Raw genomic sequence first — 25507 nt, 5'->3', positions numbered from 1 at the left:
TTCATATGTGTGTACAGTTGGGGAGCAGAGCTGAGGGCTGCTTTGGGGTGGGGGACAGCTCAACATCTACATGGCCGGTGGCACCGTTTTCAAGGCTGATGGTGGCCGAGGCCCACCCCTTGGGTCCAAGTAGATGGAACCCAGGACACCAATGCTAAGTGAGATCGTGAACTTTGTTTCCTGCAACACAAGCCCCATGGGCTCAGAGGGCTCCATCCAGGCTGCGGGGAGCAGAGGGCAGAGATGGAAACAGAGGTGCCCTGGGTCTGGTCTGAGGCCGGCCGCCCCTGGGCATGGCTCTGTGTGGTGTGCAGGTGTTCCGGGGCAGTCTGGGACCCTGCCCAGGCTGTCTACACAATTGTGCTGATGCCGCTGGGTTTGGCCTTGCTGCTGGTGGGGGGCGGCGGGGCGGGGGGCTGCCCGTGGTGGTGCCGTCATGGGTCGAGGGCAGTGGTGGGTGGCTGTGCACGTGGGCCCCGTAGGGTGGGTGCCCCCCGTGGGGGCCTTGGTGGTACTGGTGTGCATGCTGGATGTGCTGGGGGGGTGGTAGTGGTGGTGGTGGTGGTAGGGGGGCAGGTTCTGCTGCACGTGGCAGTACTGGGCGTGGTGCCCGTGCACCTGGGCCTCTGGCGGGCCCTCAGCAGGCCCCTGGTGGTGGCTGGCCCCAGAGTGCTGCACGTGGGGCAGGCCCAGTGGGTGGGGGGGGGGGCTGGGGAGGGGCTGAGGGCGGGTGGGCCTGGGGAGGGGGCTTCCCTCTCTTACTCCCAAATAAGGAGCCCAGGAGGGAGGATGAGTTAGGCATAGTCTGGTGTGGGCGAGATGGACACTCTCGTGTTGATGTAGCTCTCCGGTGCATGTGAGGACTGCTAATGATGGACCCCTAAAAAGGAAATTCATAGAAATCAAAATTAAAAGACCTTACAGCACTTATGTCAGAATGATTTTTTTTTTTTTTTTGATGTAAAAAGTTCACCCACTGACTGCTAAGCCTTAGTTAACTCTCTGGCTGCAGACGGCGGGGCTGGGTAAAGCTGGGTCAGTGCCACCTCCGCTCATGTGACTGGAGGCCACAGGGACCCAGGGTGGCCTTCCAATGAGAGGAGTGGGGATGGGGTAGGGGATGAGGGACGCTCCTGTCTGGTCAAAGCAGCAGCAGCAGCAGCAGCAGCAGCACAAGTGTGACTTCTGCTCTCGTCCTGATATGGAAGGCGGCCTGAGCTTTCGGATCAGAACGACCGGCCCGGGGGTCCCTGTGAGCGCCATGTGCTGCGTGGAGTAGGCTGGGCTGATGTGCATGAAGAAGAACCCCATTCCTGCTGAAACTGCGCCATCTGCTCTGCCTGTGTGGGCCCCAAGCTTTCTGGGAAGCTGGTGGTAGGGACCGTGCGGGGGACTCGGGGAACCTTGTCCTTGTTGGAGGGGTGGGGGGGCTGCCTAGGCATTTCACTGCAGCTACCTACTGCAAACCAAACAAGGAAAAAGAAGGAAACAAAAAGGTCTGCAAGCTGAGGTTACGATGTGAACAGTAATATAGAAATGGTTGGCAGATGAATGAAATCTCATGAAATCCACACGGAATTTTTTCTTCCTCTCATGGCTTTCCTCCCCTGAGCTAGCTAAGCAATTCCATGATGTCCTGACTGGAGACACACAGCAATCGGAACTCCAGGAAGGAAGCGATGGGGATGGCGGAGCATGGAAGTCAAGAGATGGGGAAAACCCACCCTCCTGCCCCCAACAGTGCGGGTGGAGGGTGCACAGATGCCTGGCGGGCGGTGTTTCCCGCCCAGGAGCAGTGTCGGCAGGTGGGGGCCCCAGGGTGGGGGTGGGGGAGTGCCAGGAAGCCGGGATGTTAACCATGCTTGGGGGGCCACAGGGGACGGGGTTAAGCGGGAACTAAAACACAGAATCCAGAACCACCCCCACCTCCCATGGGTCCAGCCCAAACAAGCGGTGAGAGTCATGGGCGATTCTAGGAGGGGGGAAGCTGGCATGCACTGGGGCTGAGGCAGGCATGGGGGACGGGGCGTGTCTGCGCCTCTGTGCAGTAGGGGGAAGGAAGAGCAAAATGGAAAAAAAAAACGAAAAAAAAAAAAAAAGACTACAGATATAAACCAAGGATCGGGGAGGCAACACACGACAGCCAGCTGGACGTAGGTGCTTCCTACTTACTTCCACATTGCTCTCGAGCGATCCCGCACTGCTGCCACACCCTCGCCTCCCTGCCCAGAACATGCAATACCAGAGGTTAGACACGGACACCAGGCCGGGCCGCCGCCTGCCTGGCCCTGGGTCACCACTGCCGCAGGGGGGGGGAGGGTCGGAGGACTGGCTCCGTAGGGAAGCCCGTGGGAGGGCAGTAATGAGTTTCAAAAGAAAAAAAAAAAAGAAAAAAAAGGAGGGGGAGTTCAAAGAAAAAAATTTGTTTTCAACCAGCCCCAACTTGATACCCCTTCTCCTGGACTGGCAGTCTGTTGGTGGGGGGGTGGAGGGGGGGGGGATGCCTCCAGGAGGGCTGGGGTGCATGCACAGCGGGGGCCAGATACCCTGTGCTCCAGCCACCTGCCAACAGGGGATGGGACAGGGGCAGCTTCTCCAATGGCTCAAAACAAACAAGATGTGGTCCTGTGCGGCCCTGACTGCGTGGATTTCATATACATATGTATATGCATATTCACACATACATATACATCTCCCCCCCTTGCAGACAGGGTGGGGTTGATGGTTAGGAGGAAACTAAACTTGGTGTCCTGTCTTTTCCTTCTGGGGAGCTCAAATGTGCTGGTGCCTCTGGAGCCAACTGTTTGGTTTGTGCAGTGCCCTGGCCAGGGGCAGGAGGCAGGGTCAGGGTCTGCTGGGAGAGCCCAGAGTCCTGCTTCCCTTCTGCAGGTACCACCCTTCCGGATGCCACAAGTGCTCCCTCAGCTGTGAGCGCTGCCTGCCCATGGCTTTCTACTACCCCCCGGCACATGGCATATAGTAGGCACTCAATATATGTTGGCTGTGTTACAGGAAGGCTGTGTCTTCTTGGTTCTGGAGGCCTAAGGCTCAGCCTGGCCTCCAGGGTCCTTTTGGAGGCCCTCTCCATGGATTCCTGCAGGACACTGAGGCTGCTGGCAAGAATGGTGGGTGCCCAAGCTTCGGGGTCCGGTCTCTGTCCAGCCCTCAGGAAAGCAGATAGGAAGAGGGGACAGAGAAGGGGCCGCCCACTTGATGTTCTGGAGGCTTCCACGTGTGCAGCCCTGGCCACGAGCCGAACACATTTGTTCTTGGTCAAGCCCCGCAGTAATGCAGTACAGGTGTCCCTTTGTGCCAAGGAGGAGGAGGAGGTGGAGGCTGAGGCTCATGGACCGACTGCCCAATTCCACAGTGAGCGAGCGGGACTCACACCCAGGTCTGCCTGTCCATCTCTGGGGCTGGGAAGCTTGGCCATGCTGCCTTCTGAGCGGAATGCAGGCTGAGTGAGCCCAGGAGCCTGAAAGATGGAAAGGCTGCTACGTGCCTCTCTGTGGCCAAGAAGCTGGCCCTGTGCAGGGTAGAGAGTGGGTCTGTGGGTCCTTCAGGCCTCACCGTGGCGTCTGAGTGTACTGGAACGGAGCCTTGATCTTGGGCATACAACAGTGGACTCGGGGGACATTCGGTCCCCTTGCTTGGCCTGCCAACCCCCAAACCTGAGTCCCAGCTGGGAACTTTGCTTGACTCTGGCATGTGTGAGAGGGCTTCAGAGCTCGCTCAGGACAGGGCCACACAGAAGATTAGGGCAAGAGTGTTTTCCACCAGTTGCTGAGGACCAGGGAGAACCACGTAGGACCTGGCCCTTATTCCCAGCTGGAAGAAAGATGAGGGTCGTCACATATCCTCATCTTTCAGCTCGTATGAGAAGAGAGGCTGGCCATCTTCCCTTCCTGCTTTTTGTCCCAACACAGTGGTCCAGGGACATAGAGCAGAACGAGGCTCTTTGGCTGAAGAGGTAACCCCACCTGGCACTCCTTTGATTCTTTAGCACAGTTTCTGCATCTGTGAAATGGGTACGCGCCTTCCTCTGAGTAGGGTAGACGTGAGCATCAGATACTCGGGATCTTGTGGCACCATGCAGAAATGCTGAAGTCAGATCTCTGCTGTCTCTGCGGTTTTAAAATCAGCTCTCTGGCCCCTCGAAGCCTAGAGGGCTCCCCTAACTGAAAACCAGGGACACAGTAAGGCCAGCCTGCCCCACCAGTGCCCAGCAATGTCTTCCGACTGATGTGCTTCTCTCAAGGGGACTTAGGCCAGGCCTGGAGCTAGGTTTAGGAGCTCTGTGTGGTATCTGACCTGAAGTACAACAAAACCCTCCTCCTCCACTTGGTTTTGGCCAAGTGGGCCAAGACTTAGGACAGTTTTAACTTGGATGTCTTTGAGTGATGCTAAGTTTCTCAGAATCCATCTTTTCAACTTCCCAAATAAGCATGAGATGTGAGGTATCCCTACCTCACTGCTGTCTGCAGTCAAGTCCCAGAGCCCCTAGTCATGGGCACACCCCACAGACACCTGCTCGCTATAGACCTGTGTCCGGGTGTGTGCACACAGGTGCACATCATGTGCTAATGGAGGTGAAGCATGCTGGGAAAGTGGCTCTCGCCCATGCACCCACACTATCCCTCACCTGCACTCTATCTCCTGCTACACTCCCTCTCTCTTGGCGGGGGAGGAGTCCTGCACCAGCCACAGGTGAGCCCTGCCCCGCCCAGTGCCTCTCTCAGAACCCGATCAGGCCCTGCCAGGCCAACCGTGGCCAGGATCAGTAACCACGTCTGGAAGGAGTTCCCAGCATGGCTCTTCACAGCCTTCTCCTGCTTCTTGGTATCAGCACAGAATGCAGCAAGAGCTCTCAACCCAGGGTCCTACCCTCTGGTCCTTAATAATGCTGGAGGCTGAGCAGGTGCTGCTTTGGACACTGGCCACCAGGAGCCACCAAATCTCCCCTGAGAGGGCTTCCCGGGTTCCCTGGGGCAGAACATGGCAGGTCTCTGGCTAGGCCCCGGAGCAATGACAGGTGCAGGCAGGTCCCATGGCCTCTGGGAGACATCCTCTCTCTGGAGACTGATGTTGGGCAGCTTCGCTGGGAGGGGCAGGAGGACCCTGGGGGCTTGGGGATAGTGTCCATCATGACCTGACTGATCTGGGCCAGGGGTTAAGGCCGTAGTCACACCTGTGTCCCCGGTCCACACAGGCCCTTGATCGCAGGCCGACAGGGCTCTGGTGCCACTGAAATGAGCATGGATCCCGGACGAAGGAAGACTGTGTGGGGAGAATTGGTGGTGGGGGTTGGGGGGATCCACGTCTGAGGTGTGTCGTCACCTGGAATGACGTGTGATTGCAGGTCCAGGGCAGATGCCCCCAGAGCAGTGACGTGCCAACAACTGAGCGCTAGCTTTCCTGAAGGGAGAGAGTATCCCCGAGGCCTTGCCTCTTCTCCAGCAGCCCTCTTAGTGAGGGTCACGGTGGGGAGAGTGACGTTGCCTCTGGAGAGCTTCACTCCAACCCAGTCCGGGGCATGTCTTTGGGTGCTGAGCCCAGCATCTTCCTGGATGGCTGCCGACATTGGCCGGTCTCCCTCTGGAGACTGCACATGGAGGGCTCCCAGTCTGGGGCCTTGGCAGCTGCCAGGACTCAAACACACCCTCCAGGCTTCCTGGGGACAGGGGCCTGCCTTCCCAGGGGATTCTTCACATGGTCTCCTGGGAAGACTCAATCCCTAGAGTTTTTCTTAGTTCAGAATGTCCAAAGGACAATGGCAACGGCGACGATAGAAGGAAAGCAGCTGAACCTCAGCTCTCTGTCCCTCACACAGGCCTGGGGGTGCAGCTCTATCTGACCCCCAGGAGCTGGAGTCCTAGGTGTGGCTGGCCACGCTGGGAGCCTCGGTTTCAACAGAGCCACTGTTACCTGAGGGACTGGACGGGACCCATCCGCCCTCCAGGTGCTGCATCAGGGAACAGAGAGGCCAGGTCTAACGCCACTGCACAAACCCAAACAGAGGTCCCGGCTACCAGCCTGCAGAGGCCCAGAGCTGTCCAATTACGTTTAGCTGGGTTTAACAAGCCACAGGGAAAACCAGTGGTTCTCAACCCGTGGCACTTTGCCAACTAGGGGTGATTTTTGCCCCCCAGAGGACCCCTGGAAATTTCTGGAGACATCATTGTCTGCTATGACTGGGGGGTGGGGATACTCTTGGCATCTCGTAAGTAGAGGCCTGGGATGCTGGTAAATATCCTGCAGTGCACAGGACAGCACCCTCCAACAGCACGGAATTATCTGGCACAAAACGTCAATGGTGCTGGGGTTGAGAAACCCTGGGTAAACCCTCATGCTGGCAATGGATTTCTGATTTTTACTATGAAAAAAAAAATGACAGGACAAAATAAGGACAAAAAAATTCCAACTCAAAAAAAGAAAAAAAAGAAAAAAAATTTCTGGGAAATGAGTAAGCTGGAGGGAGGCAGTGCGGCCGGTGGGGCAGGTGTGGGATGGAGTCATGATTGGGCTCTTTTAGTAGTGGGGCCCAGGGCTGGCCACAAGGTAATGTCCGAGGCAGGGTGGGGCGGGTGAGGCCCCGAGAAGGGGAGGGGGCTGCCGGGCCCCTGGAGAGGAGGCGGCTGATCTTGGCCCGAGAGGGTCTTTTCCAACAACCCAGGGCCTGCAATCAGGCTCCTAGAGCCGGGACACCCGGAGCCGCGTGCCCTCTGTGGGACAACGTCCTGTAACCTGTGCTCCATTGTAGCTGGAGCCTCCTCCCAGGAGAAGCTGCCTGTTGAGACATGACTGGGGGGCTTCAGGGGCTGTCCCTCCACAGCTTCTCTGACAGCACTGCAGGCAAAGCAGGCTAAACAACACTCACCGGCGGCTGGCCCAGGGGACCCGGCCGGGCGAGCTGCCCCCAAAAGCTCCCTGACGCTCTAGACACATCTCCTCCCCTGGGAAATCTGGGAGGCTCTAGGGGTGCTGCTTGCTTAGGGGTTAAGAGGCTGGCAGCAAATAAACACACACAGAAACAAAGAAACAGTAACAAAAACCACGGTTGTGCCAGGGCTCCCCTCCTCTCCCCACCGCCCCGACATCCAGGGGGCAGCTGCGGCCACTGCCTCTGGGCCGGATGGGGGCCCGGGTTTCCCAGGAAGGGAGACCTCCGTGAGGGAAATGAGACCAGGGACAGTGGGAGAGGGGGTTCTCCAAACACAGTTTCGAGGGCTTCACTCCATTTCATTCATCAGCATAAAACACAGGGACGCGGCAGCACAGAGGACAAGGGACACATCCATCAGTGGGGCCTGGCTCACTCTGTGTGACAGCAGTTTCTGGAAAATAAATAAAAGAATAAATAAAACCCTTAGAAGAAGAAAGGGAGAATACGGGTAACCTCCTGGCTGTTCTGCCTTGACAACTGGATCCTGTTTCCTCTGGCCTTTTTGGGACGCCCTCTCTGTGTGGTCAGATGCTACTACGGTCTGGGGACAGTCACGGGAAACCCAACGGCACTCCATCTGAGCCCTGCCGCCACCAGCCGCCACTGCGGTCCTTTCCCGGCATGCAACGCATGCCCCAGCTGCCCGGTCTGAGTCCTGCGTGTGCTGGGCTAGGAAGGGGGTCCTGGCCCACTCTTACCCGTGTCGGAGAGGTCCCGCAAAGAGCTGCTGAGGGCGCTGCGCTTGAGGCCCTCACCGCTGGCGTAGCTGTCATCCAGGCAGGCTCGGCTCAGCGTCCCTTGCCGGACTCCTTTTTGAGGCTGGAGCACTGGGACATGCTGGGCCACACGACGCCTTTCTGCTTCTCAAGCTCCGCTGAAACAGAGGGGGCGAGGGACCAGTGAGAAAACAAAGCCTTGAGGGGGAGGCCCTGGGCCCTCTGTGTAGGCTTGGCATCACGCCCAGCTGCCATCTGTTTGGCCTGAGGAAAAGTCAGGGCCCACGGCTGTCTTGGGAAAGAAAGAGAAGGTGTGAACGCTGCCTTTGACAAAAGGGAGCCAGGAGGAAACTCTGAAAGGGAGGCTGGAGAGGCACGGGCCTTGGGGTCTGCAGGAAAGACCGTCACTTTTCAGGCTTGAGGGCTGGCAAGGAGACTGGCTGGCCTGGGTCTGCGGATGAGCAAGGGGTAACCCGACCTTGCCGTGGGTGGGGCCCAAAGGTGGGGGTAGTTGTGTGTCTCCAGGGAGTGAGGCTTGGAGCCAGGAGAGAAAAGATGATAATCAGGTCTGATGAAACCCACAGGATGGGCTTGGTGGTGACTTCCCTGACGTGGAAGACGAAAGAAGAATAAGCACACCAAAGGGCAACGAGATCAGCTCCGGATCTCCGGGAAATCTCGTCTCGTGGGGCGACGGGGGAACCAGGCTCTCTCAGGGCATGCCATGTGGTCCCACAGGCAGGATGGGCCTGGGCCGTGGAAGCCCTCACTCTCACGCAGAGGCCTCTGCTGCCCTCCCCACACCACCTCCTCTGGCCCGGGTATGGGGGCTGCCCTGTCACAGGGCTGTGGGAAGGCCAGGTGAGACCAGGGCACCTCACTTTTGTGGGCCCCCAGAGTCCCTGGCACCAGATGGGAGCCAACGGCCACGTCCAGCAAGTCCCATGAGATGCCGGGGCTGCTGGCTCTTCCTCTCCAGGGGGCCTGGGACTTACACTCTATCCTGTGCTTCTCCATCTCCTGCACTTCCATGATGGACTCCCGCAGGTAGTCGGTGAACTTCTTCGGGTCTTGAGGATTGGGAGCGTTAAAGTTTATTAACACTTTGATGTCTGCTCCGGGGACAGCAGATGTAAGCCGGATGCCATTGGGGTAGTCTACAAAGGATAAGGGGAGGAGAAGAGCCCATGGATCCCTGGGTGCTCTCTGCAATCTCTCTGCTGGTCAAGGAAATGCTAAGTCTAAGGGTCCAGGCTCTCAGCAGACACGTCTAACCAGGGAGGAAAGGCATTCACAGGGCAGACCAGAGAGACTGCCAGGAAATCCCCATCTCCTGACTTGGGTCTGTGTTGTTCTATGCAGAAGTCTGGGGCAGATTTGGCCAATCTGAACAGAGGTCAGGGCCCCCATCCTTCCTCAACCTGAAGGTCATGGAGCCTAGACCCTTCAAGTCAAGGTCCTTGGTCATTGCCTGAAGCTTGAGAATGGCCAGGGGTGGAGTCCGGGAGTCACAGTCAGTGTCCTGTGCTCGGGGGGAGTCTTATCTGGTCTCCCTGGGCAATTCTGAGTGCACACTGAGCTCTGTTCTCTCACAAGTGGCCTCCAGACCCTCAGTTCCCTTGGGTGCTTCATGGGCGCCCCATACCCAATGCACTCTATGCTGAGTGCTCGGTCTTTCTGGCCTGTGACCTGCCTGGTGCCACCTCCAAGCTCACAGAGTCTCTGTGGCTTTGGTCCCCTGGTAGCGCCTCTCTCCTCAGCGGGAATCAAGCATCAGCTACTGGATGTTTGCAGGTTCTTGGTCCAAACACCAATCCCACTTTTGCTCAGACCTAAGTCAAGGCTGGGAACTCAAATGCCTAGTGTGTTCCCATAAATGTAAGAAGTAAACCACATGAGACTGAGCAACAGAGTGAGTGTGTGTGTGGGGGGAGGGGCGTGCAGCCCATGACAGCCACATGACGTGGGAATGTGGGCCTAGCAAAAACCTTCTCGGTTTTCAAGAAAACTCAAAAATATCTAAAATTTTAGTTATTTTGTTTTTTAATTAAATTTTTTTAATGTTTATTTTTGAGAGAGAGAGAGAGAGAGGCAGAGTGTGAGGGGGGAGGGGGCAAAGAGAGAGAGAGGGAGACAGAATCCAAAGCAGGTTCCAGGCTCTGAGCCATCACCACAGAGCCGGATGCAGGGCTCAAACTCACGAACTGTGAGATTATGACCTGAGATGAAGTTGGACGCTTAACGGACTGAGCCACCCAGGTGCCCCCAATTTTAGTAATTTTAGATATTAAGTATCAGCTCAACAAATTTTTTAAAATGTGTAAACCAAATACATAACTGGGCTGTGACTGACCCACGGCTACCACTTTAAGATCCCTGCTACAAAGGCATGTCCCATAGAAATGTCAGTGTTGACTCTTGGGCTTATGCCAGGACTGTGGGTTCAGGGCTGAGGGCTGAGCCCTGGGAATGTAAAAACGAGGAGGGCACAGCCTCTGCCTGCGGATTCAGTCTGGTCGGGCCCACTGCTGGGAGCATCACAACCACCGCCACCCCTTCGGAGAGAGGGCCTGCCGGTCAGGACGATGTGGGGTGGCACCATGCTCCCTGAGGCCACCTTCCACCCTGGTAGAAACCAAGGCAAGGCAGGGATGGCCCAGGCACAGGTCCCTGGTTCTTTTTCAACCTGCAGATTGAAAGCGGATCAGACGGTAGCTTGGCAACCTGTCTGAGAGGATGAGGGCTTCCCTGCTGCTGGAGATATCATGACGCTCGACTGGAACGGTCCTACCCTGGGGCCAGTGCAAAATGGGCAGGGCAACAGGACCTCCCCCTCACCCCCCATCTCAGGAGGCCTGGCTCAGCCTACAGCTCAGGGACCTCCAACACGGACGGGACAAAGAGGGAGAAAGGTAAAGGGAAGGGCTTGGGTATCAGAGAAAGACCAGGTCAACAGAGAAAAGTCAGTGGGGGTGTCAGCTCCTCCCCCAAGTCCTCAGGCCCCATGGCCCACTCATACCCAGAGAAGACTCCAATAACACCTAAGAATAAATCCTGCTCTAAGCACTTCATGTATGGACTCACCGAAGTCCCTGAGGTAGGTGCTATCACCCCACTTTACAGACAAAGGGAATGCGGCCCGGGGACCTCTAGGTCCTGATGCATTTGCACCCGGTCTCTCTGCTCAGGACCGGGCTCCTGTCCTACAATCCCCCAGGCCTTGCCTGCACCTGTTTGTTTGCCTGTGTTTGCACATCACCTGTGCCATTTACTTGGTGTCTTCCGGGCATCATTTTATTGGCATAAATCCACCCCGCCCTGAATTAAAAAAAAACCTTAACCACACGGTAAGAAGACGTAGGGGCAAAAGCAAAGGCGATCACCACCATGTACAATGTTATCAAATTCTCCCCAGGCACTGTTGCTCGTCAGACCCCTGGCCTGCAACCTTCTCTCTGCTGGCGAAGCAGGAATACGGAACACACGTGGGAGAGCTGGGGGAGATCCCCAGGGGGAGATCCTTGGGGAGCACAGCACTTCGTGACTACAAGGTGGGAGTTGTGACACCGTTTCCGCCACGTGGCACACGGCCACGTGTGGACGAGTGCTCCAGCACGCACACTCACGGCTGGGCCGCGGCAGGCCCCCAGCACGGACTTACACTGGTTCTCGAAGAGCTGAACCTGCATGTTGTACAGGGAGAAGGACTGTCGGAAGCTGTACATCACCGAGTTCTTCTTTTTCTGGAAGATCTTGGTCACCTGGGGGCCGCCAGAGACAGAGGCTGAGTCGTATCACCTGCACCGCTCAGGGGCAACTCTGGGCGCTCGGGATTCTGACCGAGACTAATGTCAAAACCCTCTCGGGAGTGCAGAGGTCGGGAGGCCTCTGGGGCAGGGCAGGCCTGTGTGTCCAGGCACATCCTGACATGGATGCTGGCTTCCGCTCCCGTGAATCCCAGCTGTCGTCCTGGCTGGCGACGAAGCCCCTCAGCAGAGAGGTGGCAGGCACCACACTGCACATGACCCCGAAGGCGCCAGGCCGGGCTCGGACACCCAGGACCCCACCTGAGCTCTGTGACTGCCTGAGAGATTTTGAAGGAGGAAACGGAGGCTCAGGAATTTGAAGTCACTTGCTTGAGGTCAGGGACCCTTGACAAAGACTTGAAACCCACAGGTCCAGATTCCAACCTCAGCAGTCAGAGAGAAGTGGCTGGTCCTCAGGCAGGTAGGGGTCAGGGACAAGGGCCTCTAGCAAGAAAGCCTGGGGCATGCAGGAGAGACAAAGACCCAAGGGACAGTTTCCCCCCATTGTCTCCAGGGGCATCTTTATCCCTGGTGGCCAGCATCCATGCCACCTTTTTTTGGGCAAGAGCTCCGCAGTTTCCCTTTGGGGAACCCCCTCTCTGCCACCCGGCACTCCTGGGGGTGAGCAGTGGCCCAGGTTTAGCCAATAAGACAGCACTGCACCTGCCTGGCCCCTGTGAGCGGCTCAGGCATGGGCACGGGAACCAGTGAGACCTCTGCCCGGACTCTCCCCAAGAAAATCCCCCTGGTGGCCGGGGATGCAGGGAGGGGGCAGGATTAAGCCTGCAACTGCCGAGACTGGCTTTCTCTTTGTGGACAGAGCTCCTGAGAAGCGAGCCCACGCAGCTGAGAGACAGAGAGCCTAATAAAGGAGTCCCGCTGACGCTGTGTAAGCTTCTATAAATAGTTGGGGCTGAAGACCCACACCCCCCTCTGGGCTTTTACATAAGCTGACGAAGCCCCGTTTTCGTCGGCCGCGCTGTGAGTTAGATTCTGCCTCTTGTAACCCAAGACCGTGGGGCTGACTCCATTCCCTTCACCTCCACCCCACGCACGTGGGTGCCTTTCCCCAAGCGTAGGCACACAAGGCCAGATGGGAGACCGGAGCTGCAGTTCAAGGCCGCCCCAAGCCACGGGTCCCAGCCACGACACGCTCTGGGGAACCACATACCACCAGGAGGTCATTAAACAGGAAGATTTCTGGCTGGTGCAGCCCGAGCTTCTGGGGCTTGTTTGGGTCTGGAACCTGGAAGAGCCGGCAGTAGCAGGCCAGCCGCTGGTGGGGCAGAGAGAGCACCTGTATGGGGAGGAAGTGCTGCGTCAGCCCCCAGCCCCTCCGTTGCAGTCCCTGTGCGCTGGGAACCCAGCCTGTGGGCCTGGCCTTCGAAAACGCCTTCTCCCACCAACTGCACACAGCAGACGTGTCTGGACTCCTTGCAACTTTCCCTGCTCTTCCTCAGGAGCTCTCCTGAAGGGCCGTGGAAAGCGTCCCTGCCTCTCGTGACACCTCCTTTCCTTTCCTTCAGGCAGGTCCCAGATGTCTTAGAGCATCACGTGCGCACCAGAGCCCCCACAGTGAGGAATTTGTGATTTCTCAGTCCCCACAAAGTGCCCATCACACACACAAGCCTGTTAGTCCCGGCAAAGATTTCTCCAGAGTGTCTACTTGAGATGAGGACACTGAGGCACAGAGAGGTTGAGCAACTTGCCTCAGCCACACAACTGGGAAGGTGCAGAGACGAGAGAGGATTCCAGGCCCCTCCTAAAGAATCCCGATGCTTCTGATGGTTCCCTGCCCCAACCCCTCGGCCGGCAGCCACACCACCCCGTGGGGCCTGGCCTGGGCCTCCACGCGGAGCATGCCTGCCATGAGTTCACGTGAGCCCCCACTCTGCTGAAGTCCGAGCCACTCGCAAGGCCAGGTACAACCTGTATGGTGTCTAAGGGCTGTGATGACAAGTCACTGGGGAGGTCCAGTGGTGGCTCTGAGAGCACCCAGGCTCACGCAGGAGACAGCGGGTTAGTAAAGGGATGTGTTGGCAGGGAGGGTTCACTCTGCAACGGGTGCCCTGGTGGTGGGAGGCCCGAGCTCAGCGCATCAGGAAGATGGGAGGAAGGGCTTGGCCCAGGCTGGCGTGCTCAGGGAGGGGCATCGTTTGGAATAAAAGCGTGAAGGGGAGAGGATGGCGGGAGGCGGGGCTGGAGAGGTGGGTGAGGGCTGGTCACGGCAGCGTCTAGTGGTTTGTCTCTAGGCCAAGGTGGGAAGAGGGGGGAGCAGACAGGTTTGTGACGCTGACTCTTGCAGTGCAGGCTGCCCGGTGAAGGGTAAAGACGGACACATAAGGAAAGTGCTACGTGACTGCAAGGCTAGCCTTGCTGCTCCTGGGATGAGCAGGTAGGCAGACCTGCTCAAGGTGGTGACAGTGGAGTGTGGGCGGCAAAGGGCGGGTTGGGTGGGCAGGCCTGCAATGGCCCATCAGCCTCATCTGTTTTGGGCACAGTGCCTCGGGTCGGAGGCAAGCCTTGGCCTCTGCACTCAACCGGGCCGGGTGAGAGGGAGGGACACCATCTGCCCTGGCCTGACGGTACACAACCCTCCCCAGGTGGCTGCAGTCTGGGCCTGCAGAGGTTCGAGGCTGGGAGAACTATGAAAATCAAATTTCTTATCACTCCAGAAAGGAACTCAAGCAGCCAGAATTGTGGATCTGGGAACCAGGGGATGCAGGGAGGTGAACACAGAACATGGTGGACCTCCCTGCCCCCACCCCAACCCCAACCCGGGGCGGGATATCAGCCAGGATGTAAAAGCAGAGGGATACTCACACAGCCAAGCCCGTGATGCAGGGATCCAATCTATGTGGGAAACATTAAACAAACAAGAAAAGATATTAATGATCCAAAGCATGCACCTGGGACCTGAGAGAGCTAATGGGATGACATCCGAGTAGGTAAGCACCCCTCCAGATGCACGTTCCCATAGCCTTTGTCCAGACATGCCACACACAGCTCAGGAGACCTCCTCGCTGCCAGAATTGGAAAGGCCGATAAGGGCATTCCCAGGCCACCAAGGGACCACTGCACAACTTGGGCTGGTTTCTTTTTTTTTTTTAATTTTTTTTCAATGTTTATTTTTTTGGGGACAGAGAGAGACAGAGCATGAATGGGGGAGGGGCAGAGAGAGAGGGAGACACAGAATCGGAAACAGGCTCCAGGCTCTGAGCCATCAGCCCAGAGCCTGACACGGGGCTCGAACTCACGGACGGCAAGATCGTGACCTGGCTGAAGTCGGACGCTTAACCGACTGCGCCACCCAGGCGCCCCTGGGCTGGTTTCTTAAGAGCCTCAGGCTCTCTTTAAATATAACCCAGGGCCAATGGTTATTATTCCCCAATATCAGGCAGGAGCCACCCTAAACCTAAAGGAACCGCCCCCCCTAACTATGCCCCGAAGAAGCCAGGTTCCAAATGGCATCAGGGCCCCTGTCCAAAGCTAATGCCAGTGGGGCAGGCCTGGGGTCGCATGGAGGGGGCGTGGGTGGGAGTGAGGGAGCCAGGGATGCAGGGCCACCACATACCGGCTTTTTCCCCACGATGAGCTTTTCCATCTTCTGCACCTGGGACACGTGGTCCTCGTTGGTTTTCAGTTCCCGCTTGCGAATGCGCTCCTAGATCCCAATTAGCATCTCCCGGGGAATGTCCTCACCATCGTCTACACCTGGGCAGGAGACAGTAGCCAGGCATCAGGGCGGGCCAGGGTCTGGGTGGCTGTGGCGCCACTCAGCTTCGGGGGCCCCAGGCTCACCCCTGATTTACCAAGTTTCTAAACCCAATCAGAATATCAATCCCTTTCATCAATCCTCAGCAGAACCAAAGACCTTCCAGACCCACAGCCACTGAACACCTTCAGTCAATTATGAAATGCCCTAGGATCCTTCCACCAGGACAAGGCCAGCATAGCCACCCAGATCAGCACGCAGAGGGCTGTGCCAGCTTCCAGCCATGCTCCAAGGGCTTTATAAACATCACCTGGCTAATCCTGACCATGGCCCCGCTGGGTGGGTGTGACCGTCTCCATTCCGCAGCTGGGAAAGCAAGGCTCAGGGAAGGGCCCGGGGTTGGGGGTGGCTGTGAAGCTGGTGTTTGTGGCTTCAGGCTCCCACAGGCGTGGGCCTAAGTTCTTGCTTTGCCCCTCACGAGCCGTGGGACCGAGTCTCTGCGCTGGGGGTCCTCTGTGAAGTGGGCCACCAAGAGCATGGGTGACTTCACGGAGGTCTCGTGAAGAAGACAGAGCAGCGGCGGTGCGTTCCCAGAAAGTGAGCACTCCGTGCACCTGAGCAGCACCACCAGCTGTTGTCCCACATCACGTGCACAGAAGCTGGGGTCTGGCCTTGAAGCCACATTGTTTTGACGACAGGCATGCACCCTTTCCGCTATACCCTGAAAAACTGCTGCGAGGAAAACTTGGCCCCACTCAAGAGAGAAACGCAACCCCATGCCAGTCCTCAGACCACAGACTGGCAGAGGTCCAGAGGTTTGGTAACCTGCGCAGTTGGCGAGGCTGTGGGAAGGGGCCTCCCAGCCACTGCTGGTGGGAGGGTCACAAATATACACTCAAAGCCCCTCTGGGCCACTGGTTGCATCCTGGGGAAATTTATCCCATGGGCCATGATGCACAGACCAGGGCACTCATGGCAGCATGGTTTCCAAAGAGCGGAAGACTGGGATTCACCCATTTACCCATTAATAGGGGACTGGTCAAGCCATCCCTGCATGGGTGCAATGGAATACCACACAGCTGCCAGGAAAATGAGGACGACCACAGGGAATCCACACAGAACTGTAAGGGGGAGGGTGTGGCCTTGGGCACACGGGTAGGGGTGGGAGGGGCTCTGCTACTGACCGTTCATACTTTTTTTTTTTAATTTTACAGAGAGAGTGTGAGAGCAGGGAGAGTGACAGAGGGAAGGGGGGGCAGAGAGAGAGGGAGAGAATCCCAAGCAGAGCCCAACACAGGGCTCAATCCCATGACCCTGGGATCATGACCTGAGCTGAAATCAAGAGTCGGACACTCAACTGACTGAGCCACCCAGGCACCCCACACATTTTTTAAAACCAGACTAGTTTTTAGGACTGTGTTTTAGAGCAATTAAGTTCACAGCAAAATTCAGGGGAAAGCCCAGAGATTTCCCTGTAACACCAGCCCCCACCCACTACCAACTTCCCACACCAGAGTCATATATTTATTAGAACCAGTGAACCCACACTGACACACTATTATCACCCAAAATCCATAATTTACATTGGGATTCACTCTTGGTGTTGTGCGTTCGATAATAAACGTTTACCGACACGTCTCCACCACCACGGAGTCAGGTGGAATAGTTTCACTGCCCGAAAACTCCCCCGAGCTCTACCTCCTCCGCCCCTCCTCCCTCCAACCCCTGGTGACCACTGATCTCTTATGTCTCCATAGTTTTGCCTTTTCCAGAAGGTCATATGGCTGGCCTCCTATGGTATGCAACCATTTAAGACTGGCTTCCTTCACTTGGTGGTATGCATTTTTAAGGTTCCTCCCTGTTTTCTCATGGCTTCTTTTCTTTTTAGTGCTGAATAATATTCCATTGTCTGCATGGACTACCATTTATGTATCCGTTCCCCCACCGAACAACATCTCTCGACTGCTGCCAAGTTTTGGCAACTATGAATAAAACTGCTATAAACATCCTATGCAGGATTTTGTGTGGATGTACGGGGTTTTCAATTCCTTTGGGTAAATACCAAAGAATTTGATTGCTAGCTTGTCTTACTTTGTGTTTTTTTTTTTTTTTTGAAACTATGTGCGGATAATAGTCATTAAAAAGAAATCAATCTAGAAAACTTAAAAACAAACATCAATAAAAGAAAATCATTGCTCATCTGGCTGCCATGCTGGTGAGCGATTCCTCCCCCGCTTACCCTCCAACCCCCCAAAGGCACTCCTGCTGAGAGTCTCCCCGGGGGAACCAGAGTGAGGAATTCCAGAGAAAATGTGCCCAGTGTGTGCAGGGGGGGAGGTCTCCTCTACAAACACCAAGCTGGACGTCTGCCTGGTGCGGAGCACCAGCCAGGCTGTGGGAGACCAGAGTCCTGCCCCCGTGGACGTGACCTTGGGCAGATCCCTTCCCTCTGCCTTGGCTAACCTTCTGAACACAAGGAAGACTGAAGAGAACACTCCTGAGTTCCTGGCTTGAAAAGATGGGATTTGGAGGGAACGGTCCAGGCTTGGGAGACAGCCGACAGCTCAATCTCCTGAGAAGTGGGATGATAACTCCCCCAGACTGCTGGGATGGTCGGGTGCAAGGCCAGATACAAACGACAAAGCCACTGATGTGAGGGTGGCCGACTGGCAATCTGACTGAGCAACCCTTCCCTCCCCGAGCCTTCTCTCCTCTGGGCTAATCATTTCAGGCTGCTCCTGTTGTTCCCCATACAGGGGAGTCCCAATTATGTGGGTGAGGTCTAAAGGCAGAAAAAAAAATCAGAGTCAAATCGCAAAGACCTTTAAACTGCAGCGCATGGGGCCACCAACAGCATGCAGCACACAGCCTGCTCTCTGGGCAGCGAGGGAGCACAGGCCTACATGCTAAGGCCACGGGGGACCCTGTGAAGACCAGAATCAGGCTCAGCCCTGTGAGGAGAGACAGCCCCTGTCCCATCAAAGCATCTGCTGGTTGCACTCTCGTGCTCTGGTGCTGAATTGCCATTAAGAAAATTCCCAGACTCATTAGCTTCCTGGGAACTGTAGCTAAGACCTGAATTCCCTGGGGTCCACAGCACCCCTGAGATCTAGCAGAGGGCCACACACCATGAGTGCTCTGGGCAGGGGATGGCCGTCTGGTTGGTCTGAACCAAGCCCTGCCCCTTGGCTTCCCTGACTGATCAGGTCCTGGAGCCCAGCTGGGAAAAGCGGGCAGCTTGGCACTCTTCTGGATGGGCACCCCATTAGCTGGCCTGTTGCAGGGTACCCACCACCAGGGGGCGCACCAGGACAGTTCAAACCCCGGGGGGGGGGGGGGGGGGAGGGGAGGGCCTTCCTGCCCCAGGAAAGGGGACGACAGAGCGGTGGTTTTATAGGAAATTTAAATGGTGCAACAAATATCAAACACTTAAAGTTTTGTCATCAGTTCAGAAGACTTAAAGAACTGGATAGGAAAAAAAAATAGCTCAACAAGCTGACAAAGTTGGACCTGATTCAGACCAACTTTTTTCCTTTTTAAAAAAAATATGACACCCTAAGGGGATCTCAGCCTGCTGCAGTTTGGTGTTTCCCAAGGAAAGGGACATAGTCCCTCCTCCTCCTTGCAGGGACTCCAGGTCAACGAGGACATGCTGTCAGCTAACATGGTGCCACTTGGGAGACAGCCACCTCCTTTTCAATTCCTTTCCTCTGCAACGACACCAGGAAGGCCTTCCTTCCTGCTGCCCACCGTTAGCACCTGTCTAACATGGGCCACTCGCCCCGGCCTGGTGTTCTCGTCCACTGAATTCATTTTTACAATGGCTGCCTACGTGTGGCAAATGATACGGTCTTCCTGTTTACAGTGTGCTTATATAAGGTTCCTCTTAAAAATACACACAAGGGGCGCCTGGGTGGCTCAGTCGGTTAAGCGTCCGACTTCGGCTCAGGTCACGATCTCACTGCCCGTGAGTTCGAGCCCCGCGTTGGGCTCTGTGCTGACAGCTCAGAGCCTGGAGCCTGTTTCAGATTCTGTGTCTCCCTCTCTCTCTGACTCTCCCCCGTTCATGCTCTGTCTCTCCCTGTCTCAAAAAATAAATAAAAAACTTTAAAAAAATTAAAAAAAAATACACACAAAAGGCAAGTCAGGGGATGCCTGGGTGGCTCAGTCAGTCGTGTCCGACTTCGGCTCAGGTCATGATCTCACGATTCATGAGTTCGAGCCCTGCGTCGGGCTCTGTGCTGACAGCTCGGGAGCCTGGAGCCTGCTTTAGATTCTGTGCGTCTCTCTCTCTCTCTCTCTCTCTGTCCTTCCCCCGCTCCCACTCTGTCTCTCTCTCTCTCAAAAATAAAATAAACATAAAAAAAGTCAAGTCAGTTTCATGAGGAACACAGAGTGTAGGAGAGGGCACAGCAGGGATGCTGGCACAGACTCTCTGCCCGGCCCCTCCCCTGCCTGGCTTCCCCCATCCTGCCCTGTGCTCCCTTACATCACCCCATCCGCCTCTGTGGACCATTTCTGGCCTGGCCCTCCCGAGCTGGGCTGAGCTTGCCCACCTGTCAAATCCCTGTGCATCTTTGTGAAACAAGCTAAAACCATCACAGCACAAGACCCGGGTGTGGGTCACTCCGTCCATGCTCCCAGTGTGTGTCACGGAGCGTGACAGGAGTCTGCCCTCTTCAGGATGACTTGCGCCGTGTCTGTGGAGCTGGTGCTCACCCAAGGCCCCTGTGTGCGATGGCTGGGTGTGCTGGAGCCCAGCTCCCTTGCACTGCCCTGTGCCCAGCGCACTCACGTCCTGGCCCCATGCCCAGCCGGGTGTGTGTGCAGAGTGTGGGACGGCTGTATGCCACAGCCCGGGTCCCGGGGCTGCTCACCTTGCAGGTTCTTGACGAAGTCCTCCAGCTTCATCTTCCGCTCAGGTTTGACGTTGGGGCTGTACATGTCTGTGTTGAGCAGGATGATGGCAAAGGCCAGGATGAAAATGGTGTCTGGGTTCCGGAACTGCCGAACCACCCCAGGGTTGCAGATGCAGTACCGCTGGCTGGGGGCCGGGAGAGGGAGCAGGGTCAGGACCACTTCAGTCAGGGCAGGGAGTGGGTCTAGCCCTCACGCACGGCAGCCATGATCACTTGGGCCCTGGCACCTAATGGCTGAGGCCGGGTGCTGCCTTACAAGCCTCAGTTTCTGCATCTGGTAAACGGGGGTAAATAACACCGGCCTGGCAGAGTGCCGCTCTATCCACTCTCTCCTTCTCACACTGGTTACATCTCCTACCTGTATTTAGGCTGGCAATGCCTTCTTAGGATGAGGACTGCATGCCCCAGTCTCCCTCGGGATTGGATGCAGCCCAGAAGGTGATTAAGTTCTGGCCAATGGGATAAGAGCAGATGGGATGTGGGCAACTTCGAGACTGTACCTTAAAAGGCAGAGCCCACTCCTCTCCCCTGTGGTGGTGGGTGTTGGCCCTGCTCCCTGGGACCCTGAGATGAAGGGAGCCCGGCTTGGGCCTCCTTCATGCCAGCTCAGAGGGAGATGCACTTCCATCTTGTTTCAGCCACGTCTGCTGGAGCATCTTTGTTACAGCAGCTGAAGCAACAGCCTCACTAATGTATTCTGCTTATTGTTCTCATTGCCTCAAATGTGCGCCCCTGCCCCAAACTCCAAGAGGCCCCCATCCACTGGGGACTTCAGGGGGAGCTGGGTGAGGGGGGCAGATCAGAGAAGAGGAACCATGGGGTGCCAGGACTAAGGCAGTGGCTATCACAGCTCAGATGATGTGGGCTTCAATCCTGCCTTTTCCATTAGTGCCGCCACCTCCAAGAAGCCCTCCTGGAAGGAAGTGCCTGAACAACCCCCCCACTCTGGGCCCCATAGTTGTCCTCCTATTGTGTCCTCATTCTCCACCTTGGCCCCACCAGTGGTGCTGAGCCTGGAGGGCTGGGTCAGTGGCTGACTCGTGTGTCCCATACCCAGCAAGGGCACAGAGGATCCCACCCAGTCACTGTGCACACAGTCCCGGGATGAATGACTGTAGGGTTGTAGCTGCCCTTGACTGTGGGCTCTGTCATGCTAGGCATGGGCTAAGCGTGCCCACACGTCCAAAGGGGTTCAGTCCGTCCGCTCTGTCCAGGGTAGGTGCTTTCGTTATCCCCACTCTATAGGCAAGGACGTGAGGCACAGAGAGATGAAGTCACTAGGGCAAAGTCACACAGCTAGTAAGCGGTGGAGCGGGTGCTACAGCCAGGCCGTGTGGCTCTGCAGCTTGTGCTCTGGGTCACTGTGTGAGACTGGCTGCCCTCTGTGAATGGGCGGACGATGGGGACACGGGCTCATGAGTGAGTGACGCTCATGAGGACCTGGAGGAAGACGGACTGTCCAAAAGTCTGCTTCTGGCAATAACCAGCACAGCCCCTGGCATGCAGAAGGGGCCACTGCCTCATCTCCCCAGGCAAGGGCAAGGCCACCTGACCCTGCTTAGGGGAGGGGGTGAAGGGGGATTCGGCCCCGGCCCTGGGCCTCACGACCAGCGACCTTCCTCTTGCCCACACCCACCCACACCTTGCCTCGCCCCCGACCTGAACGCCTCGATGAGCCGCTCCACCTTCTGAGCCTCCCCTTGGACCCGGATGTGTGCCTGGAACTTCCGGAGAGCTTTGTCCAGCTCCATGGCAGAGAAATCCATCTCGTCTACCACGCAGCTGGAAAGAGACACCAAGGCCACGTCAGCGCCTGCTGCCCGCAGGGCCTCTGCCAGCCTTCCTGCTGGGGGCGGAGCACAAAGGGAGTCAGTGCAGGGGCAGGTGCTGAGCTGCCTGGAGCCGGGACGGCTGGCCGCCTCTTGTCCAGGAGGGTCCACCGCCCGGCTCCCTCCAATCAGCACACACTTCAGATTATGTAGCCCAAAGACCCCCATGCTTCTGGGATGTCTACAGACCCCCCTGAAACTATGGGAAGCCATTAGTGCTTATATCTATGTGTGTAATTTTTTTTCTTTTTTCTAAAAATTATTTGAGAGAGACAGAGACAGCGTGAGTCGGGGAGGGGCAGAGAGCAACGGAGAGAGAGAATTGCAAGCAGGTTCCCTGCTGCCAGCACAGAGCCCGACGTGAGGCTTGAAGTCACACAACTGCAAGATCATGACCCGAGATGAAATCAAGGGCCAGACACTTAACCAACTGCGCCACCCGGGCACCTCGTACGTGTGTGATTTTCTACAGAGGAGCCAGACAGAGCCTATGGCTGCTCCTGATAAAGGCCACCGGGGCACAAACAATCGGCTCTTGGGGCGTGTGGTCCACAGGGCACAAAGCGAGACGTTACTGCTCCAGTCTGCTCGGGCTGTCCGCGAGGGATGCCAGGAGCACGCGCCCATCTTCTCCAGGAGGAAGCAGAGGCCCAGGGTGCTAACTCGCTGGGCAGTGACTCTGCCCTGAGCCAGTCCTCCCACGTGGAGGGTTTGGGGCGAGATGCCTGGGTTTTGCCGGGGATTTTCGAGAGGCATCTTGGAGAACCTCTGCCATCCTCATCTGCCAATCCGCCGAGTGGAGGCGGAGCTGACAGAAGGTGCTGGTAACCGGGTTTTGGTTCATTCCACTCATCCCAGCGCTGCCCCCCAGCACAGCATGCTCCGTTTCCTGAACAGAGAAGGCGGGTCTGCACCAGGGACCCACTCAGCAGGCTCTGGTATCTAGTGTATCCATTTGCAACAAAGCCATGGCCACCTCGGGTGTGGCTGCAGAGGCCTCGGCCATGGGGGGCCTAGTCCTCACTTCCAGGGCCACCCTCCCTCTGTTGGGTGCCATGGGCTTGGGCATAAACTGTGCTGCCCCCAACTTCTCTGAGTGCTCATGGCTCTGGGGGCAGCATCCTCGGAGGCTGGGGCAGAGCAGGTGGGGGATGGGGACGGGGCCACACAGAGTAATTTTGCTGACTAGCATCTGAGCTGGATGCCTGGGGTGGGGGGTGGGGGGTGGGGGTGGGGGGTGGGGTTAGAATTGCTACTTCCTCAGGCTGCTGCTATTTTCTGATGGGGAAGAACAATGCCTGGATTTCCTACCACCAGCAGCCAGCTTGGGGTGTGTGTGGGGGAACGCAGGAACGGGGGCAGGGGATGGGGGGCTGGCCCAAGACAGCCTAAGGCCCAATTCTCTAAGGACCTCATCTGCTTTCCCCTGGACTGTTTCCTGAGGCTGGGTTAAAGGGAGAGAGGGGTACTAGCACACTAACAATGCAGCAGGCTTTTCCTGATGGGGGAACACAAATGCCAAGCAGGAAGAAGGCAGCCCAGGTGGGCATGCCCGGTGCCAGGCACAGCCAGCTGCCACCAAAGGCCTGGCTCATTGCATCCTGTGTGCCTGCGCATCTACCTGTGTGTACAAGCGGGTGTCCGTGTGCCCAAATGAGGACAAACGTGTGTACGTGAGTCCGGGTGTGTGTGTGGGGATGGGGGGAGCACTGAGGCCAGCCCCTCCCTGAGCCAAAAAAGAGGCCGCAGGCAGATGCCCGCCTCCTCCCAGGGAAGCGTAGAGATGGCGGGAACACGCATGGCCAGGCTCTTCCTTATTGCAGAGGCGCCTTGCCCCAGCAGGCCTGAGCCCGCCCCCCTTGCTTTGTTCTTTCATCCCACCGGGCAGAGCTGGACGGATGCAGGGCGCTGCCCTTGTTACTAACGGTCCGCTCTTTACCCTGCTCTGATTTCTGCTCCTGGCCTACATCTCTGTGCAGCTGCCTCGTCAGGAAAATCCTCAACGGGCTGGAGGTGCTCCTCCAGGCCCTGAGCCACCCTGTGCCATGCTATTCTGCAGCTTTGGCTCCTCCTCTGAGAGAGGGAGTTAGCGAGACCCAGCATCCCCCGACCCCTGCTTGTGAGGGGAAGACACAGGGCTTGTGCACAGTAACTGCACTACAACAGACCCAAGGGTCCAAGCGCAGGGTGCCTGTCTACTCAGGACAGTCTCAAGGAGGAATGGAGAGATTTGGGGTCCGAGCTTTTCAAACTGTCGGCAGTTTCCAGGGAGCTGGAAACCCGGCTTTCTGCAGAGTTCCAAGTAGCTGGGAGGGCTCTGGCCGTCAGCCATGGTTGGACTCTCACCCTGAGATCTCCCAGCCAGGAGAGGCAGGAAAGAGGCAGGGGAGGGAGGCACCGGGGGTCTCTCTGGGCTCCCCACCCCTCGCCCTGAGGGCGTGTTGGGACAGCTGGCAGCCAGGCTGGGGAAGGGAGCCCAGAACTCCAACTCCCCAGCCCTGCAGTGGCTCGGCTCTGCTGGAGAGGGATGCAGGTGCTGAGGGTGTGTGCCAGGGGGCCCGTGGGGTCCATGTGTGACATACGGTGCCCGAGGGTGCAAGCATGCACGTATGCGGTAGGGTGTGATGTACGAACCCGTGGGGGGCGTCCGTTTGTGTCTCAGAGCAATAAAGAGATAAGGGGAGGATTGGGTGTATGCTCCAGCAAGCAGGCGAATCTGACGCTGCGTGCGCCGCAGGTCCCTGCCCCCGCCCCCCCAGCCGTGGAACTCACTCCAGCACATCTCTGTTGAACTGTTTCTGTCGGTTGCCCAGGAACTCGCCGATCATCTGCCTGCTGAGGCCCTTGCGCTGCAGCAGGAAGTGGGCCACCCCCACTGGCGTGTCAGGCACAAAACCACGTTCGATGAGGTACTGGACGCCCTTCTCAGGCTTCCTGGGGATGGGACGAGACAAAGGCCTGGCCCTGGCTGTCCCAGCCCCTCCTGGCTTGCCTCTCTCCTCCCTGGGTACCCTAAGTGCCCTATCCTGTTCCGCCCAGAGCCCGCAATATGGGGTAACCCGGGAGTGCCCAGACTGTGCACCGGGCATGGGCTGGGACTGGGCCACTGGCAGGAGTGTGGGCACGGGTGCTGGAGCAGGGACCCTCCCCACCCCCCTACCACTCTGCACTGCCTGTACTTCACAGCCAGGCAGACTGGAACCCCCTGCCCAGCATATGCTGGCCTGCCCTCCACCCACCGAGAGTAAACAGTCTCTAATAGGCGCTGAGCACTTACTCTGAGCACCAATGTCCAAGCACCTACACATATTAACTTACTTCTCACACTCCCCCTGCCGGTTGGTACTCTTGTAACCTGGGCTGTTTAGGAGCCTGACAGCCCCGTCACCTCACCAGGGGCCTCAACCACCCTTTTAAGGACTTCCTGAGTTTGAACAGAGTCAGGTGCCTGGAATGATCTGTGCGGTAAGCACCATGGAAGGTTCTCGTGACTAGCTCCAACTTATGGGAGAGGAAGCAAAGGTGCAGCATTGACCCCTCCTGGGCAAAGGGAGTTTCTGGGAAGGGCTGGGCTGGCCC

General features: G+C 57.1%; 1 pseudogene; it reads right to left on the bottom strand.

The window, feature by feature from the left end:
* Nucleotides 1-227: 227 nt before the first annotated feature.
* LOC105259720 lies at nt 228-25032 on the bottom strand (annotated as a pseudogene).
* Nucleotides 25033-25507: the final 475 nt, after the last annotated feature.

Source organism: Felis catus (genome assembly GCF_018350175.1).
Source record: "Felis catus isolate Fca126 chromosome F1 unlocalized genomic scaffold, F.catus_Fca126_mat1.0 chrF1_random_Un_scaffold_34, whole genome shotgun sequence".
Taxonomy (NCBI): domain Eukaryota; kingdom Metazoa; phylum Chordata; class Mammalia; order Carnivora; family Felidae; genus Felis; species Felis catus.
Note: the sequence above shows the minus strand (reverse complement) of the source record. Positions and strands in the feature narration are given on the sequence as shown.